The sequence below is a fragment of the Passer montanus genome, unplaced genomic scaffold (genome assembly GCF_014805655.1).
Source record: "Passer montanus isolate IOZ18808 unplaced genomic scaffold, ASM1480565v1 scaffold3, whole genome shotgun sequence".
NCBI classification, from domain to species: Eukaryota; Metazoa; Chordata; class Aves; order Passeriformes; family Passeridae; genus Passer; species Passer montanus.
In genome coordinates, this window is record NW_024367707.1 from 11,605,974 (window position 1) to 11,611,973 (window position 6,000).

Below are 6,000 nucleotides of genomic sequence, written 5' to 3' on the forward strand. Positions count from 1 at the left end.
ATTTTGATGATGGTTGCGTACATTATTGCTCATTTCATTTGTAGCTGTGTGGAGTAAAAAGTTCTTTAACTTGAAATAAATAAATGAACAAAAAGCATTCCAAGTAATGGAGAGATGTTTATGTATGTTTCTTTTCTACCTTGATAGAAGTAGCATCACACATGCTCATATCTTGGTTACAACTGCACACACTTTATTTTTAATATCGTCTCCCAGTGTGACAGAGAGTTCTTATTACTGACATATCTTCATATTCTTGACAAAATTCATTATTAACTGGTCTTGATGGCTGGTCATAGATCCATTCACTTTGCATGGTAGTGCTGATATCTTTGTTTCTCAACTTATTCTTGCACTTTGCATGGCACTGGTGAATCTGTTGCAATAGGCACATCATACATTGTTAGGCAGTAAAAATGTTTCTATCAGATACCTCATCTGTTTAGAGAACCGATGGCTAACTTCTCTAGGCTATCAGTCCAGTGTTTATTCTGAATTGGTTTAAAAGTTGTTATGCATATTGATGTCATAATGAAATGTGAGAATTAATTTAAACTACAGCTTCGTGATTTTTCATAGACTATTAACAGCTATTCTTTTCAATAGTAAAAATATTAGTAATATGTAAGCTAAGTTACCAATACCTATGTAGTTATTGTTTTATAGCTTATTTGGTTCTAACTTAATAAAAAAGTGGAATATAGCCAGATGTGGGCCATTATAATACAGCAGAAAAATGGTGGTACATTTTGGTTTAAAGTTATTTAGAATTAATATCTTAGTCTTAGATTAATTAATTTCAGTAAATTAGCATTTTATATGATGAATTCTAGGCCTTTACAGATAGAATAATAAGGGCCATTCATATTGTGTGCAAGAAATGGGCTGAAAGTGTGTCTGATTGTGTACCAATGGTTTCATGGAATGCTTCTCCATTTTCCAATACTACCCTTCAAGATGTTTGTGTGCTGTTACTTTTGAAAAAAATAGGGCATGGGAGAGATCCTTTCATTCATTCTTGATTCTTAGGTAGTATAGGGTTTTTTGGTGATAGATATCTTTGTTTGGGGGGGATCCCCAGGCAAACACTTGTAATGATGCAGTTGTCAAGCACAGGTGGTGTTGGAATGGTGCCTTGCTATCCTAGTGTCCTAGTCTAGACTTGGAAGCCCTGAGAGAGTTTAGCAGAAGTAAGAAGCAAGGGAACAGCTGAGTGGGATTTAGACTCAAAAGATGCAGGTCAGACTTGTTTTTGAGGTGTGTATGGAAGCTGCCTTTAAGCAGCCTTGAAACACTGGATTTAGGCAGTGGACTGTTAGGGCAAAAGGACCTTTGAGTCACCCAGTCCCACTTTCATTAGTTTACATTCTGGTTTTGACACAATGTAAATTTCATGACAGGAAACATTTGTCGTTTAGTAAAAAAAGTGACCTTTAGAAGCTCCTAACTTTATAAATTTCAGTATTGTTCTATGCTGTAGGTTTAGCCAAGCCAGCAGGCAAGTGCCTGCAGTGACTTGCTTGCTCTCTTCGCCATCCCCAGATTGGGACTGGGGAGAGAATATGAAGAACAAAACCAAAAAAACTCATGTGTCAATATAAAGACAATCTAGCAGGTGAAGGAGAGAGGAAAAAAGAAAAAAAGAAGAAAGCCAGAAACCTAACAAACAAAATATCTAAAAACCCCCACAAGTGATGCAGGGGAAATCACTCACTGCCTCCATCCAGCAAAGCAATGCCTAGCCAGTCTCTGAGCAAGGGGTGACCTAAAAGCAACTCCCCTAGCCCAGTTTTTATTGCTGAGCACTTCTTGCCCACTCCCAGCATCCTCTTTGGAGCGGCAGAGTAAGAAACAGAGAAAGCTTTGATGCCATTCAAGCACTGCTCAGTCAAGACACTGCCATGATATTTGTGGTTAAAACACTGTTTTAACCACAAATCCAAAACAGCACCATTTAGACTGCTATGAAGAAAGCAAGCTCCATCCCAGATTACTTCTGCTGCTGCTTGCTAATTGTGCTCACAGTGATTAATTTTAGGAGAGACTTGATTAGCTCACTTTGTATGTTCAGATGCAATACATTCTTTGTCAGGTTTGTGCTGCTGTTGTATTTCAGCAAGGTTTGACTTTTTACCACATTTCTCTCATGAGCTCACTGTGCCACTCAATACTCATGTCTGGTCACCTACTGCATGAGTTCTGTGAACGTTTCTCATTTTGTTGTGGCTTTGAGGTAACAGTACTTAACAACCAGTTGTTAAGGAAAACAAAACCCAAAGGGCAATCAGATACCATAAATATCTTTGCAATTCTTTTAAGTTATGTCATTGGTGCTGAGTCTTATGAGATAATGAAATTTTTGGCTGTCTGACAGCATCGGCAGAGAGAACAGTTGCCATAATACCATATTCAGTAACACTGAGGTAGCAGTACCTTTAAGAGCACAAGCTGAGAAAGACAGAACAGTGAAGGAAATCCTGCCTTTGAGTCAGAATTTGGCTCTCTGAAAGATACACTTCTCTAGAGTTAGAAGAGCTACTGCTTTAAACCATGTTGATTCCTCCAGAGCTGAATTTTGTTCCCCTAAGCCTATGTAAGTTTGGTACCTATTCCCTCTTGTTCCAATTTAGCACGTTTTTCAACTTTGAAGGGACTCTACTGCAGTAACTTTGAGGAGATATACTGGTGAAGCAGAAGGAGTTTTTGAGGTCTCATATCAATAAAAGATGAAGACCTTCCAGGTAAAGACCTTGTAAACTTAAGTAGAGCATGTTGTACTGTTGAGGGTTAGTCAGGAATGTAGTGTCATCCGTGCTTTCAAGGACTTGTGATGCTCATTTACCTCAAGTTATGGCACAGCTCAGCTGGCTTCCACACAGGTTTGTTTGTTTCCAAAGGGTTTCATGTACATGAAGATTATTACCAAGTAGGATCAAAGTAGAGCTATCATTAGCTGTCTTTTTAGGATTTGCTTCTGTAAAAAGTAATTGATTAAAATAACTGTGAGGCTTTTCCTGAAGTGGGGAACAGAACCACAACTGAAAAAGAGTGAAGGATTTTTAAAATACAATGGGAAGCATACGAACTCACCCCAGGTTTAGATATTATTGTATACACAAAGAAATGTTTTCTTGTTCTCTTGCAAAAGTCTTTCCAAGTATTCCAGCTGTCGGGGTGCTGCACTGCTGGCCAGGTAAATGCCCAGCAGTGACCCAAAACAGCTAGTGGATGGGGTTGGGCAAAAAGCCCTGGCATGACTGGTTGGACAGAACATGAGTAAGATAAAAGATGAGCAGACAGTGATACGTGTCCAGAGGACATCATAAAATTAGGAGCTGGTGTTCAGAAGCATGAAACAAGCAGGATGTGTTTCAAACTACTAATCACTTTAAGCATTTGTTTTCTCTTTTGTTTCCAGGTAAAAGCAAAAAGATCAGCCAGCAATAGAGAAAATAGCTTCCCTGTTTTCAGCAAGCTCAGAAAAAAACCCCTTGTAATTTGTTTGTATGTCATGGCTTCCCTGTTTTTTTTTGCATGCCATGCCCTCAAAACAGGGTGGGCGCTAAACTTCTAACTCTTTAGTTAACTTAAAATGGAGGGACTATTTACTTTTTCACAGGTGAATATTTAGGCTAATTTGCTTATTGTTTCTTTCCATCAGAAAACACTAATATTTGTTTTTGAAGTTATTACTTACACCAAAAGCTATGATAACTGTGGTGACAAAGATGGTATATCCAAGAAGGAACCAACCCCACCAGATCTTATCTGATCTTGTACAATCTTTGCATTTCAAATCTGGAACAAAGAGAAGGAAAATTAAGTATTTGAAATGGAAAAAAAAGGGTTTTTTTGATAAGATTTGATTTGAACAATTAGTGAGAATTGACCAAAGGGTGATTGTCTTTGTTTTCATTGCATTTTCTTTTACTGTTTTTTCAGGAGCAACGCATCTCTCTTTTTACTCCAGACATGAGACTTCTGAACCTGTTGCAAATTCCTTATGCAATGGAAAATAAATAAGATTCTCTGTTTAGTAGCAGTGGGATATCTAAAAACATCTGTTATGTAGAAAAGGCAGTGTAAGTGACAGTTATCTTACCAAGTCTCAGACAACATTTTCTTCTTTTTTTTTTTCAGGCTAAAATTAACATATGCGTATGGTGTAACTGTCAATAGAATTTCCTTGATTGCTGTTTTTTTTACGAACCCTGAAGAATTGTTGGACAATTGTTTTAAATACAATATGAAATCTGTAATGAGAAAATTGCTTTGTGGCGTGTTAGCACTTGCTAACCTGATTTTCTGAAAAGTTCACATAAAGAAAATTTGGCTCGTGAAATTCTGTATATCAGTCACTGAGGCCCTATGTTCAGCTGAATTCTGGAAATTAACTCATAGTTAGAAGATGGGGGAAAGTTATAAATTATTGAAAACTATTTTACCGTCAAATGGAAAGAAAACTCAGCTTCCCCATATTCCTACTTCTGTGTGCCTTGTCTAAAAACACACACTGCTGTATGAATTTACTATACATCTTTTGACAAACCGGAAGAGAACGCCCAAGCTGCATTTTTCAAGAGACAATTTGTTTATAAAGACTGAAGAAAATTATAAAAGCAGTTATAAGGGGCTTGGTTTGAATGTTTATAAATTTGGCATAAAGACTCAGCAAATGTTGGCAGAGGAGATTAAGAAAAAATATTAAAATAAATACATAAATACAGATGCCATATATTTGGAGATATACATATTTAGAATTTAATAAAATATATAGTCAATGTTGTGCAGCACAGTGAACTGAACTGGTGTAGATCTGCAGAAACTCACTGTGTCTGAGAAGTCTGTCCAGTTGTACAAATAGCACCAAACAAAAGTTGTACGTACCCTCCCCTACTTGTATGATGGTACACCTCTGCTTTACACCTGTCTTTTGGCAGACACAAGCAGTGGGAGAGAAGGCAGTAAGGCTGAAGGAAAATTTATTTCACCTTGCACACATCAATTCTGTTTTCTATCACTCCTTTTTTGTACTCCCAAATGCTCCTTACCATGCACAGTCAGTTTGGTGCCATTTCCACATTTGCCCTGTATTTTCTCTGTTAGCATCACATCACAGAAATAGGAGTTACTGGCGTTGTGGTCAACGTTGCTCAGTTTTAAGATGGAGAATCCCCTGATGATATTTTTTGTAATCTGCACCTGTGGCCCGCCTGTGCTGGGGCTCGACTGGAGACTCTGCTGGTTGTGGCAGTCAGGACCTTTCCTCCAGTACACCACTGGCTCCTCGTTCTCCTCGCTGGGGTACTCAAACACACACAGCATCCACACCGTGGAGTTGAGGAGCACGCTGGCATCTTCAGGGTATTGCATGACCGAGAGCTGTGGCCCGCTGCAGGCTGGGGGATGTAAATAAAGCACATGCAAGTAAACAGGAATCCCTCCCCAGCAGGGTGGTCTTGGCCAGCAGGGCACATGGGTGTGGCCAACACATGGATGTACAGAGAGCCACAGCTACAGGCATCTACAGTGAAAGGTACACTCCAGTGAAGCAAACAGGTTTTGCTACAGCCTTAAAAGAATCCACAAAACCCTGCTTCTATTGTAAACATCCTTATATTTGTAAAATTACTTTCAAATGAAAAAGGTTTGGCTGTTAAGGGTTGCATATGAATTTTTGTATGGAGTATAAGAAATTGGAAAGTCATTACTAAGAGCAGATAAAACTTTGTTTAAATGTATAGGAACAAAATAATAAGATTTTTTTAAATGTCTAGTTACTCCTGTATTTATATAGTCATTCTTTTTAGACTTGTTTTCATTTCATAGTATAATAGAACGATTTGGGCTTGAAGGGACTTAAAAATTCATCTAGTTCAAACCTAGGGCATGGGCAGGGCCACCTTCCACTAGATCAGGTTGCTCTAAGCCCTATCCAGCATGGCCTTGAATGCATCCCTGTGCTTTCAGGGATGGGGCAACCACAGCTTCTCTGGACAA